This window comes from Podarcis tiliguerta (genome assembly GCF_965153285.1).
Source record: "Podarcis tiliguerta genome assembly, chromosome: 3".
Taxonomy (NCBI): Eukaryota; Metazoa; Chordata; class Lepidosauria; order Squamata; family Lacertidae; genus Podarcis; species Podarcis tiliguerta.
Window position 1 is genome coordinate 2,892,964 of NC_139536.1, and position 13,575 is coordinate 2,906,538.

General features: G+C 48.9%; 1 protein-coding gene across 1 annotated transcript in view; it reads right to left on the reverse strand.

The window, feature by feature from the left end:
* Window positions 1-9,459, reverse strand: part of CHRNA2 (cholinergic receptor nicotinic alpha 2 subunit) — a 35,666-nt gene extending 26,207 nt beyond the window's left edge. The window contains exon 1 of the mRNA XM_083432679.1: window positions 8,832-9,459. The gene's annotated coding sequence lies outside the window, so the exon portion shown is untranslated. The remainder of the gene's footprint in view (window positions 1-8,831) is intronic.
* Window positions 9,460-13,575: the final 4,116 nt, after the last annotated feature.

Genomic DNA, 13,575 nt, shown 5'->3' on the forward strand with positions numbered 1-13,575 from the left:
TGCTTTCGAACGGCTAGGTTGGCAGGAGCAGGGACTGAGCAACGGGAGCTCACCCCTTTGCAGGGATTTGAACCACCGACCTTCTGATCAGCAAATCCTAGGCTCTCTGGTTTAACCCACAGTGCCACCCACATCCCATATATAAACATAACATTTATTTAATATTTATTCCATAAAACCTATGCACAGCTTGGTTGTAAAAAAAAAATACAAGAGTTAAAACAAGAAAAACGTACAACCATACTTTACAATATACAAAAAGTGCTAAAGCAGGTTTAAAAGTCATATCAACCTTTGTCAAATCAAGGATGTTTTCAGCAGGTGCTGAAAAGATTACCGAAAAGGTGCCTGCTTCACCTCAATAGGCAGGGAGTTCCGAAGTGTAGGTGTTTTTAAAAAATGTAATGCTGATTGTACTGGGCCTTCCACATCCAGGTCTATGGTGCTCCCAAGGAGACAGACAGCTGCTCTCCTTGGCATTGGGTGACCTGCCTATTCTGAAACAACCACCTCTTCCCATACCTGCAGTGGCGTAGCGTGGGGGGTGCAGGGGGGGGCCGGCCGCACCGGGCGCAACATCTGGGGGGGCGCACTCGCACTCGCAGCTCTCTGCCCCTACCTGGCTCACTCACTCTCTCACACTGCAGTGCTGGCTGTGCGATTCCGATCAGAGCCGCCAGGTTGCCGCCCACTGTGGAGGGGAGGGTGCCAGGCGTGCGGTGCGGTGCGGTGCGGAGAGAGAGCGAGGGACTATCTGGGGGAGGGACAGTGCAGCAGGGGGGCCGCAAATTACTTGCCTTGCCCCGGGTGCTGACAACCCACGCTACGCCACTGCATACCTGGACCCTGAGATTGTCACGAGTCCCTTGTTTATTTTACTTTTTGCGTTGGACTGGGTCCAGTTTGGTCCTGCATTATCTTTCCTCCTGCCTTATGAGGCTCCTCTGTTTTCTGTCCTCATGCAGGCTGCTTCCGTTTGGAACAGAATATCGACAGTGAACAACCCAGAAGATATAAAAATAAAAAATAATAATAAATTGTCCAGTAGCACCTTAGAGACCAACCAAGTTTGTTCTGGGTATAAGCTTTCATGTGCACGCACACTTTCAGATACACTGAAACAGAAGTCACCAGACCCTTATATAGGGTGGAGTGGGGTTTTTCTCAGAAGGGTAGTGGGAGATGGGTGATTGACTCAATGGGTATGGTAAACCTGTTGAGGACTGTGAACGACTGCAATTAGTCCTACAGGAAAAAGCAAGGGATAGTATGCAGATGAGCAATAATAGCGTTAGCATGTGTAATGAGACAAGAATCCAATATCTCAGAAAGAGGGGGCTTTGCCCTGCCAGACTTAAAACTCTATTATGAAGCAGCAGCTTTCTGCTGGTTGAAAGAATGGCTACTTCTTGAAAACACAGACATACTGGATTTAGAAGGGTTTAACAATGCATTTGGTTGGCATGCATATTTATGGTACGACAAGGTTAAAGTGCATAGAATGTTTAAAATTCACATTGTTAGAAAAGCACTGTTTAATGTGTGGATCAGATACAAAGATCTTTTGGAAAACAAAACCCCAAGGTGGTTGTCTCCAATGGAAGCTAAGGCAGTAAAGAGACTCAATATGGAGGCTAATTGGCCAAAATATTGGGAGATCTTAGAACAGGATGGTGACAAATGGAAATTGCAGAGTTTTGATAAACTTAAAAGCAAAGTCCGAGATTGGCTTCATTATTATCAAATAATGGAGGCATTTAAAATAGACAGAAAAATTGGCTTCCAGGTGGAAAAATCAAAATTGGAAACAGAACTGTTAGAACCCAAAACCAAGATATTGTCAAGAATGTATAATCTGCTGCTGAAATGGAACACTCAGGATGAGGAAGTGAAATCGGCTATGATTAAATGGGCACAAGATGTTGGTCATAACATAATGTTTGCTGACTGGGAAAGGTTGTGGACCACTGGAATAAAGTTTATGGCATGTAATGCCTTAAGAGAGAATATAATGAAAATGATTTACAGATGGTACATGACACCAGTCAAGCTTGCTAAAATGTATCATATGCCTGATAACAAATGTTGGAAATGTAAAGAGGCTGAAGGTACCTTCTTTCACCTTTGGTGGTCGTGCCCTAGGATGAAGGTCTTCTGGGAAATGATTTATAACGAACTGAAAAAAATATTTAAATACACATTTAGAAAGACCCCAGAAGCCTTTCTCTTGGGTATGGTAAACCAACAGGTTCAAGTGAAGGATAGAACTTTTTTTATGTACGCTACAACAGCAGCAAGAATACTCATCGCACAGTATTGGAAGACGCAAGATCTACCCACGCTGGAAGAATGGCAAATGAAGCTCATGGACTATATGGAACTTGCAGAAATGACTGGCAGAATCAGAGACCAGGGAGAAGAGACGGTGAAGGAAGACTGGAGGAAATTTAAAGACTATTTACAGAAGAACTATAAAATTATGAACGTTTGAGGTTATCAGATTGAATGTAAAAGAATGTTATTATAAAAATGACAATGAGAAAGAAAGTACATTTTGTAAGACATAGGGAAACGTAAGGACTATTAAGACAATAATCTTTAATCTGAACCAAAAACACGCCAGAGGGAAAGAGTTTACTACCAGAATATAAGACTTAGAATACAGAGTGGGAAGGCATGGGGAAGTCGCAGACCTAAGTTAATGCTGAAGAATACAATGACACAATATTGGTTTTTAATTCTTTTATTTTTACCTCTTTTTATTCCTCTTTTTGTTCTTGTATAATGTATGTATTGTTTTTCTTTTTTTCTTTTCTTTTTGATGTGTTTGTTGATTTGTATTTTTTGTTTATTGAATGTGGAAAATAAAATATCATTTTAAAAAAAAAAGAATCCAATATCTCTGTTCAGACCAGGTCTCTCAGTGTATCCGAAGAAGTGTGCATGCACACGAAAGCTTATACAGTGGTACCTCTGGATGTGAACAGGATCCGTTCCGGAGCCCCGTTCACATCCTAAAATGAACGCAACCTGCATCTGCGCATGCGAAAGTTGTGATTCGCTGCTTCCGCACATGCACTTGACATCATTTTGAGCGTCTGCGCATGCACGAGCTACGAAACCTGGAAGTAACACGCTCCATTACTTCCGGGTCACTGCTGAGCATAACCTGAAAATGCTCAACCTGAAGCACATTTAACCTGAGTCAGTGGCATAGCGTGGGTTGTCAGCACCCGGGGCAAGGCAAGTAATTTGTGCCCCCTAACCGTGAGTGAGCCAGATAGGGGCAGAGAGCTGCGAGTGGGAGCGCCCCCCCCAGATGTTGCGCCCGGTGCGGCCGGCCCCCCCTGCACCCCCCACGCTACGCCACTGACCTGAGGTATGACTGTACCAGAACAAACTTAGTTGGTCTATAAGGTGCTTTGTTGTTTAGTCATTTAGTCATGTCTGACTCTTTGTGAACTAGACAATTTTTTTTTTTTCTTATTTGTGTTTCGACTGTGTCAGACCAACATGGCTCCCTACCTGAATCTGAAGCCTGAAGATGTTGGGAGTCTGAGGAAGGGATACTTACGCATGGAAGTGGCCATGAGTTCCAGAGGCTGCTTAAGGTCTCAATACTTCTGTGATACCACCCACTTTGGGAACCACTAGGTTAGAGAGTCCAGCTAGGACCTGGGAGGTAAAGGTAAAGGGACCCCTGACCATTAGGACCAGTCATGGCCGACTCTGGGGTTCTGGCGTTCATCTCGCTTTACTGGCCGAGGGAGCCGGCGTACAGCTTCCGGGTCATGTGGCCAGCAGGACTAAGCCGCTTCTGGCGAACCAGAGCAGCGCACGGAAATGCCATTTACCTTCCTGCCGGAGTGGTACCTATTTATCTACTTGCACTTTGACCTGCTTTCGAACTGCTAGTTTGGCAGGAGCAGGGACCGAGCAACGGTAGCTCACCTCGTCGTGGGGATTCGAACCGCCAACCTTCTGATCGGCAAGTCCTAGGCCCTGTGGTTTAACCCACAGCACCACCTGCGTCCCAGGACCTGGGAGAGCCAGGGCCAAATTCCCCACTCGGTGACCTTGGGCCAGTTGCAATCTCTCAGCCGAACCTCCCTCACAGGGTTGTTGTTGTGAGGATTAAACAGGGAGGGGAGGAAAACCATGCTCATCACTTCAAGCTCCTTGGAAGAAAAAGGTGGTGTATTAATAGCTCAAGAAAGAAAGAGAGCGTGGTTCTGGGACACATACGGACCCCAGAAAATGCTTCTTGGTTTTGAAACGAGGAGCTCGGCACACTGGGTGAAAGCCCCAGCTCTCCCAGGCCAGGAGATGCAGCCAGGAGATCTTGCTTTCCACTCCCTTTGAAGCGGGAGGATTTGATGGACGTCTGGGAGAGGAGGCCAAAGGAAGGAACACGATTTGCATGCAGGTCTGAGCACTTTCAAGTCTATAAATCCTTCGCTATTGGAAACTTAGCTGCTCATCAGACGCCCGGACAGGGAAGACGCTGTATATTTCGTCTTGGCACGCCCAGCCCCTCTTGGCTGGCTTTGATCAATTTAAAATATCAGGTTGCCCGTTGTAGGCAGAGGGCCCAATCCCAGCACACAGCTGGTTTGCGCAAGACCTTGTGCAGAGATTACGCAGGCAAACTTTGAGGCTGACTGCCACAGATCTTCAGGTGAGACAGGTCTCAGTCACCTTCTGGTGATCACAACCATGCACGTAAAAAAAATTAAGGTGAGCCTGCTAGATCAGGCAAACGGTCCATCTGTTTCAGGATCCTGTTCTCAAACCAGATGCTCCAATGGGGAACCCACAAGCAGGACCCAAGCACTCTGTCCTCCTTCCAGAAACTGGTATTCAGAAACTATTAAGGCAGTGCATAGACCAGCCTTTCTCAACCTGTGGGTCCCCAGATGTTTTGGGACTACAACTCCCATCACCCCTAGCTAGCAAGGCCAGAGCTCAGGGATGATGGGAGTTGTAGTCCAACAACATCTGGGGACCCACAGGTTGAGAACCTCTGGCATAGACTCTCCTGCAAGACTCTTAATCTCAGGGTCATAGGTTTGAGCCCTGTGTTAGGTGCACACTTTTGGGTCCCCCAGTGGGTCAGTGCACCTGGCTGTTAACCAGAAGGTTGGTGGTTCAAGCCCAGCCAGGGAAGGTTGTGGGCAGGATTCTTGCATTGCAGGGGGTTGGGCTAGATGACCCTCGGGGTCCCTTCAACTCTACAATTCTATGATTCTATAAAGCCATCTAGCTTGGCGGAGCAAGCTCTGTTTTTTAACTATGTGCTGTGTAAAGAAATGCTTTCTGTTCTCTGTCCTTTCAACATTCAGCTTCATTGAATGTCCACGAGAGGTAGAGACACTTCTCCAGTTTCTCCTTGCCGTGCCCAATTTTATAAACTTCTATCATGTTGCATCTTCCTTGCCTTTTGTCTAAACTGCAGCCTTCCTTCATCACCCCATCCCCTTGATAATTTGAGTTGCCTGTTTCCAACTCTACAATATCCTTGTTGAGGCTTCCACAGGACGGATGATGCTCTCAGGTGTGGATCAGGCTGACTGTCTAGCCCATCTTCCATGTTTCAGACTGCAGCTCCCATCAGCCACAGCCAGGGCTGGCACATCAGCAAAGGCCTCTCTAGCCCAAGCGCTAGAGGTCCATATAGTTAAAGCTCTGGTTTTCCCAGTAGTGATGTATGGAAGTGAGAGCTGGACCATAAAGAAGGCTGATCACCAAATAATTGATGCTTTTGAATTCTGGTGCTGGAGGAGACTCTTGAGAGTCCCATGGACTGCAAGAAGATCAAACCTCTCCATTCTGAAGGAAATCAGCCCTGGGTGCTCACTGGAAGGACAGATCGTGAAGCTGAGGCGCCAATACTTTGGCCACCTCATGAGAAGAGAAGACTCCCTGGAAAAGACCCTGATGTTGGGAAAGATGGAGGGCACAAGGAGAAGGGGACGACGGAGGACGAGATGGTTGGACAGTGTTCTGGAAGCTACCAGCATGAGTTTGACCCAACTGTGGGAGGCAGTGGAAGACAGGAGTGCCTGGCATGCTCTGGTCCAGGGGGTCACGAAGAATCAGACACAACTAAACAACAACAACAGCCCAAGTGCTTAGAGAACTGCTCTTGCAGACCAGAATCCTGTGGCCTGGTCTGGCCCTCAATACCAAGGGGTTGGGGGGTCTCGCATGGGTTGTGCGATCCTCAGCAAGAAGCAGATGTTTGCAAACGATTCCTTCTCAAACGCATCCGCCTCTGCCTGAATACCTCCTCTCTCTGCCACCCCCTCTTCATAAAGATGCTTGTTCGGTTTTCATTTTAAATGGGCATTTACTAAGCGCAAATAAACCTAAATGTTCCTGGCTGCTACTGAGCTGCTTAAGGAGTCAACAGCAGGAGGAACGGCGGAGGCAAGATTTGTGGCCGCGCCTGGAAAACCACCAAAAGGCTCCCAGCTGCAGGACGGAAACCTTGCCGTAATCTCGGCATACGGAGAGCTCTGGGCAACCACCAAACCCTGCCAGCTTGTGCCACATTTCGTGCCAAGGGTGGGGGGGAATGTGGCATGAGGTCAAAGGGCAAAGTGGAGATGATCAAATCAGTTCCAGTCTCTTCTTTTTCCAGTCTCAAGTTCAGCTCTTCACATCAGCTGGAAATATTATTTTTGTTAAGTCCTCGTGAAAATTTGCGAGCGTTTTAGTGCATACACATCCCATATTTTCCTCCATCTTATTCCACTTTCTGGAAGGAGTGAATAAGATGAATGAGGGGGGCTAATCTTTTTCTGTGGAGATTGAGCCAGTGACCAACCACTGAGCATGAATCGCAGAGAAGTCCCCGAGCTCAGGGTCAACCCCCAGCACTCCCAGTTACAGGAGAGTAAGGTAGCCAGGGATGGCAGCCACTAGCCACAATGGCTATGCCATGTCTCTACAGTCGGAGGCAGTAAACTTTCTGAATATCGGTTGCTTGAAACTGCAGGATCCTGCTTGCGGAACCTCCCTTTGGGGCAGCTGAACACTGGGCTGGATGGGGCCCCTTCGGCCTGATCCAGCAAGCACTTCTTAAGTTCTTGTGTCCAGGGAGCCACTATCAGTCAGAGTAAGCAGCACCCGTCTGGGTGGAGAAACAGACAGGCCCCTTCCTATATATTTCCACTGACAAACACACGTCTTCCCAAGCCCATCAGATGGAGGCTGGGCCCTCCCCCACTTTACTTAACTGATTAATTTCATGCAGATCCCCCTCATAAATCAAGGTCTTAACAGTGAGCAATGCACAGGACTGCACCCTTCTTTCAGAAGTTCTGCAAATCAGCCACACGGTTGCACAGGCTGTAGGCTCTGCCGATCTTTCCCAGCGTTGTCCTGCTAGGAGTTAATGTTGGAGAACCGCTGAAGGTTTTTTTTCCTAAGGAATTGCCTACAGCTTCCCACCCGCTAACTCTCAACTAGCTCTGTGAAAGGCGCAAGCACACACACACACACACACACAACTGCTTTTTCTCCAGTGCAGGAGGAAAACATTGCAGTTTTGAAGCCAGGGAAATGCTGTTTGCATGCAAACTGAAGCCCAGTCTGGGTGCTCCATATCATAAGGATGCTTGGTCTGCATCTCACTCCTTCAGTGCCTCATGTGCCTTCGCGAGCCCTGTACAACGACCCTATAAAGTAGGCTGGGATGGTTATCCCCCACAGTGCAAATGAAGGAACACTGGCTTAGTTTGGCTCACTTACAGCCAGTGGCGTAGCGTGGGTTGTCAGCACCCGGGGCAAGGCAAGTAATTTGTGCCCCCTAACCTGTGGATTTGCGCCCCCTAACCCTAATTCCCAGATGTTGCGCCGGGTGCGGCCGGCCCCCCCTGCACCCCCCACGCTACGCCACTGCTTACAGCACAGCACCTTATAGTTCTACTCAGAAGTAAGTCTCTCACCCAGTGAGTCCCTGGTAAATGGGTGCAGGATAGTTACCTAAGTGAGTCTGCAGCTCAAGCTAAGTTCATCCTTTCAGCTGTTACAATAGACTGGCTCTCAAAAATTAAAAGCATTCTAAGTTTGCCTTGTATCCTGAGGTTTGGAAAGGGACATTGTCATCCAGGGTTGCCATCCCAATGATCCCCCCCCCCCGATATTCCCAATCTTCCATGTACTTGGAACATAGGAATCGAAGTAAATAAATCTAAGCCAATAAATAAATCCTGCATTTATTTTAAGAATGCAGGGGGGGACGACCCACAAAAAGCAACCCCACTCTAGCACAGTTCCCATTCGTTGCAAAGGAGATTTCCCCGGTGGATCATGCCCAGAGGAGGACCGTAGCTTTGCATGCAGAATCTCTCAGGTTCAACCTCCAAGTGGGGCTGGGAACCGCCCGTGCATGAAACCTTGGCGAGCCGCTGCTGCCGGCCAGTGCAGACACCACTAGGCTAGACCAAGAAGTGGTGTAAGACAGCTCCCTACGTTGCCAAAACTTTGCTTCTCCTTCGGCTGTTGCACGGACCAACTTTGTCACAGGAGGAGAGGGACACGAGCAGTGGCGTAGCGTGGGGGGTGCAGGGGGGGGCCCGGTTGCACCGGGCGCAACATCTGGGGGTTAGGGTTAGGGGGCGCAAATCCACGGGTTAGGGTGCGCAAATTACTTGCCTTGCCCCGGGTGCTGACAACCCACGCTACGCCACTGGACACGAGCAGCGGTTACAGAAGGGGTGAGTGGGGTGGGGGAAGAGGGCAGATCTGACCAAGGATCTGACGGTCAAGCGCTGCGCTCCCTTCCACCGTCTGCTCCGTTGCAAAGAAAACAGCATCTCACTCACCTGTCTGGGGGAGAGGTCCTGCTCGCTTGCTGGCCAGCCGGACCCTCTAAGGCTCGGAGCGCAACCTTCCCGGCTTCTTCCAGGGGCTGCTCCTCTAAGCTCAAACCAAACACTTCGGCCAAGGCGGCCGGCATGAGCTCGGAAGAAGGGAAAAAGCGTGCGTTCACAACGACACCCACATCCCTCTTTGCGCTGCTGCTGGGCGGCTGCTGCTGCTGCTGGGCGCCAGTTTCCCCTTAAGTTGCCACGCAGAGCATCCTCGTTTCTCTGCCCCGCAAAGCGAAGCGGTTCCCGGGATGCTCCTCCCGCGGTGGTCCAGATGCAGAGAGACTGGCTCCTTGCAAACGGAGGAAAAGAGCGAGCTGTTGCAAAGGTTCCCACTCTGGGTGTGACGACAGAGGCCGGGAGAGGGAGCGGAGCGGAGGCTCTGGGCTGTGTCCTCCCCCTTTGGGTGACAAGGAGGAAGGGAGGAGGGTCTGGGGTCTTAGCCGCGCCAGGAACCAGAGAGAGGGGAGGCGTTGCACACTGCCCGGGGGCTCCTGCAGACCCACTACAGCCCGGGCTGCTTCGATTTCTCCCTAAGCCTTTTTTTTTGCTGCAAGCGTTTCTGGAGGCAAGGGCTATGCATCTGTTCGGAACGGAGTTTGTTTTGAGCGAAGGGAGGGGAGGCTGCGAGAGATCCGGCGTGGAATCCGAAATCAGCAGCACCCATGGGGGCAGGACTTTGGGGGTGGACGCACAGGCTCCATGAAAAAAGAGGGGCCGCTTACCCCATTTGGAAGTCAGTGGGGTTCACCCCCAGAGTCTAGCATTGCTCGAAAGGACCACTGTTCCTATTGGGCTGGTTTGATGGGTAGCCTGAGTCGAAATTTGGTTTGAGCCAGCATTGCACGGCGGTTAAGAGCATCGGGCTAGGACCAGGGACAGACCCGGGTTCGAAACCCCACTCGAAGCTCACGGGTGACATCATGGGAGCAATCACTGCCTCTCTCATGCTAACAAGGTTGTGGTGGGGATTATATGAGCAGCGAGGATAAAACCCACATATGCCACTTTGAGATTGGAGAGAAAGGTGGGCTAGAAACGCAGTAAGTGGGCACTGAAATGCTGACATATAGATCTTGGAGATGCATCGCTGGCTCGTCCACAGTGTGCCTGGCTTAGAGAGCGGCCTACCTCAGAGGCTCATCTTGAGGATACAGTGGTACCTCGGGTTACATACGCTTCAGGTTACAGATGCTTCAGGTTACAGACTCCGCTAATCCAGAAATATTATCTCGGGTTAATGTTATGTACTGAAGTTCTCACCCTGGCCCAGCAGGGGGATACTGTAGATAGTTTTCACTCAGGTCCACCTATGCAAATAAGGGATCGAAAGTGACGTTCAGTGATTGGATAGTTACAGAAAGTTGTTACAGTTACGTTGTACTGGAGCTCTATATAAGCAGGCTGGCTGAACCCTTCAGTTCAGTTCTGTTCTGGCCTCTGAATAAACAAGAGCTGTTTGGAGAATAGCTGTGTCGTCTGATATGTTCACCCACAGCTTAACAGTTAAGAACTTTGCTTCAGGATGAGAACAGAAATCGTGTGGCGGCAGCGGGAGGCCGCATTAGCTAAAGCGGTGCTTCAGGTTAAGAACAGTTTCAGGTTAAGAACGGACCTCCGGAACGAATTAAGTACTTAACCAGAGGTACCACTGTAATTGCAAATAATTGCATAGTGCACCAAGGGGGTGACCCATGACAGCCAAGCACAAATTCAACCACCATTCTGGCATTTCCTCCATGTGTTTGGTCTGCGTAAAAGTTACGGCATTCGGTAATCTATTGGTCACCTTTTAAAAGAAGAAAACTTCCAAAAAATGCAAAACCGGTAGGGTTAGGGTGTGTGTGTCTTGCTGATGTCACGAGGGCCAGCCGATCAGAGCCACGCACCGTCGACTTCCGCTTCCAATGTTCCAAGTGTAAATCTAGCAAGATTTTTTTATAACAAACCCCAGCAACAACCTGTTCTCAGTTTTGCAATATCTGACGGCCCATTTGCAATATTCAGCGCCCCATTTAGAAGCACCCTTGGACTTGGTTGAAGGTGGGGGGGGGGGTCCAAAGGCTTTATGGAAAGGATAGGAGCTTTTGAGCTTTCGGAGAGAGATTTATAGAGACATCTCTCTCCATTTAGAGCCCAGCTCAGGACGGCTTAACAACACTGCACAATCACAATGCCTTGACCATTAAGTTGCTGTGTTCACCTTCAGATCACCATTGCAAGGTGGACCAATTAGTCCCCCCCCCCCCCCAGCAGGAGGTTGACAGAGAGTGACTTGCCTGGGACTGTAAGTGGCAGAAGTAAAAGTGGGTCCCATCTCTCCGGGGTTTTCGACCGAAATATAATTCTTAGTTTCCATGCAACTGTTGTGGGGTAGCCCTTAATGGATCGTGGCCAGATAGCCAGGTTGCTTTGCTTGCTTTCATTAATATTACAGCGCTGAGTTGATTTGAAAGATTTAACCAGGCAGGCAAGGTGAGACAGGTATGGCACGGGAGCGCAGCTAGATGCAGCGCTTTGGAGTTATTTTTCAGCAAAATCCTTTTGGAGGAACAAAACGTGCCACCAGGGGGCACTGCAGTCAACCAAACACCTCCCCATTCAGGAGGGGAGAGACCCATATGCTACCTCCTGATACCAGGTATTGATTCATCTTTATCATTCTGCTCAAGCACAGAGAGAAGATGTAGGAAGGAGGGATGGTTTGCCGAGTCCCTGGGGAATTAATTGGTGGGGGGGGGGAGGTTCAGAGCACCCAGCCGCCCTTAAATTGATTTTCAGAAGTGTGAAAGGAGGGCTTGGAATTCGCGCAAGGGATCCAGGCAAGCTTTGAGAAAAGGTTATAAGCGGAGAATTACAAAGGAGCTTTGAAATACCCCTGTACACAAGATGCCAGTATTTCGGCTGACACCAGCTTCCCCACAGGAGCAGCAGCGCAGATATTTATTAATTTGCTGCATTTATGTTCCACCTTTTCCTCCCCCAAGGTGCTTAAGGTGGTGCATGTGGCTCATCCCCCCCCCCAACAACAACCCTGCAAAGAAGGCAGTGGCCGGCCCCCGGGGTCACCCAGGGACCTTCACGATGGCCAAGTAGGGATTCAAACCTTGCTCTAGTCGGATGCTCTTGTGGGATGCGAAACACAAGAGCAGTCAAGTACAACATTCCTAGAGTGAACATGTTTACACATGGGGAGGAATGTTTGTCCAGCCAGCAGGTAAACTTCCTGTTTCCTTCTGGGCTGGGACAGACTTCCTCTGCATGGGACTAGAGGTGGGCGTGGCCTCACCTGTGCAGGTAGCGACAAAACCACAGAGCAGGGCAGCCATCTCTTTCTCTTTGACTACATGCATCGAAGAAGCAACATCTGCTTAGCCAAAGATGCTCTCTTGGCTTCCAGCCAAGAGAGGACAAAGGGACTGTCCCCTTATGAGATAGTTTCCAGGTGTATGTTACTTTTCTAAGCTAAGTCTGCCTTCTGGGATCCAACTGTGAACAGAATGTGAGTGAGTAAACTATTTTTATACTTTTATAGAAGACTGTGCCGTGTCTTACCTTTTATGAGGGAATAAGAGGGAAATACCAGATATATAGGGAATATAGAGGCTTTAGCGAGCCTGAGCTAACGCATCCACTGTGCGTTTAAAAAAGGGGAATGTTACTCTGCTAAATTGTGAACTTGTTAACACAAGTTGGAAAGGCTATAATCAAGCAATATATCCTCTCCTGCATCCCTGAACATTCTCACAGCTCTAACTGCTGCACCACACAGGCAGGCAGCCTTCATGGGGTTGTGCCTGGAGCTATGTGTCTGATGGGGCACCATGAGCCTCGTCTTAGGTGCCAGGTGGGCAGAGGTGGTGAGGCAATCACAGCTGCCCAAGTCCCTTCTGACTTACCCAGAGTTGGGGCAGTGCTGTGGAGTGGTTAGAGTGTCAAACTGGGACCTGGGAGACTTGGTTTCAGGTCCTCACTCAGTCACAAAGATCACTGTCAGTCACTTTCTCTCAGCCTAGCCTACCTTGCAAAGTTGTTGTGAGGCTAAAGCAGGCAGGTAGAGAATTTTGTACACTGCCAGGAGCGTCTGGGAGGAGAGGATGAATATAAATGCAACAATAGCAACCAGAGGGTTGGGCTAGATGACCCGTGGGGTCCCTTCCAACCGTACCGTTTTATGATTCAGTTTTACCCCCACTGGCTGGCAGATGCTGTCCATGGTTTCTGAAAGGAAGAGCCCTACCTGAAGATGCTGCATATTATATATAAGTTGCATGTAAGTTACGCTGACATTCTTAGAATCATGGAGCTGGAAGGGGCTCCAGCGGTCATCTAGTCCAACCCCCTGCGATGCAGGAATCACAGGTATGTAAGTAACAGAATTCTGCCACAGGAGGCAGGGAGGTGAATAGCATCACTTTTGGGAGAAGAGGAAATGCAGTAGAATGGAAACAGTGCTGTGTGAGACAGTTATGGGCTGGATTGGAAACGGATGCCTTCTTAAATCCCTAAAATCCCTATTGGATGGATTTCCCCCCTAAAATGATTTTTGAATTCTGAATTATTGTTATTCACGTTTTATACTGTATTTTATGTTGGTTTTTGTTGCATCAATTAAGTGTTTTAAATTTGTTGTTAGCCACTCTGAGCCCTGTTTTCTGAACCCAGAAGGGTGAGGTATAAAAAATTTATTATTATATTT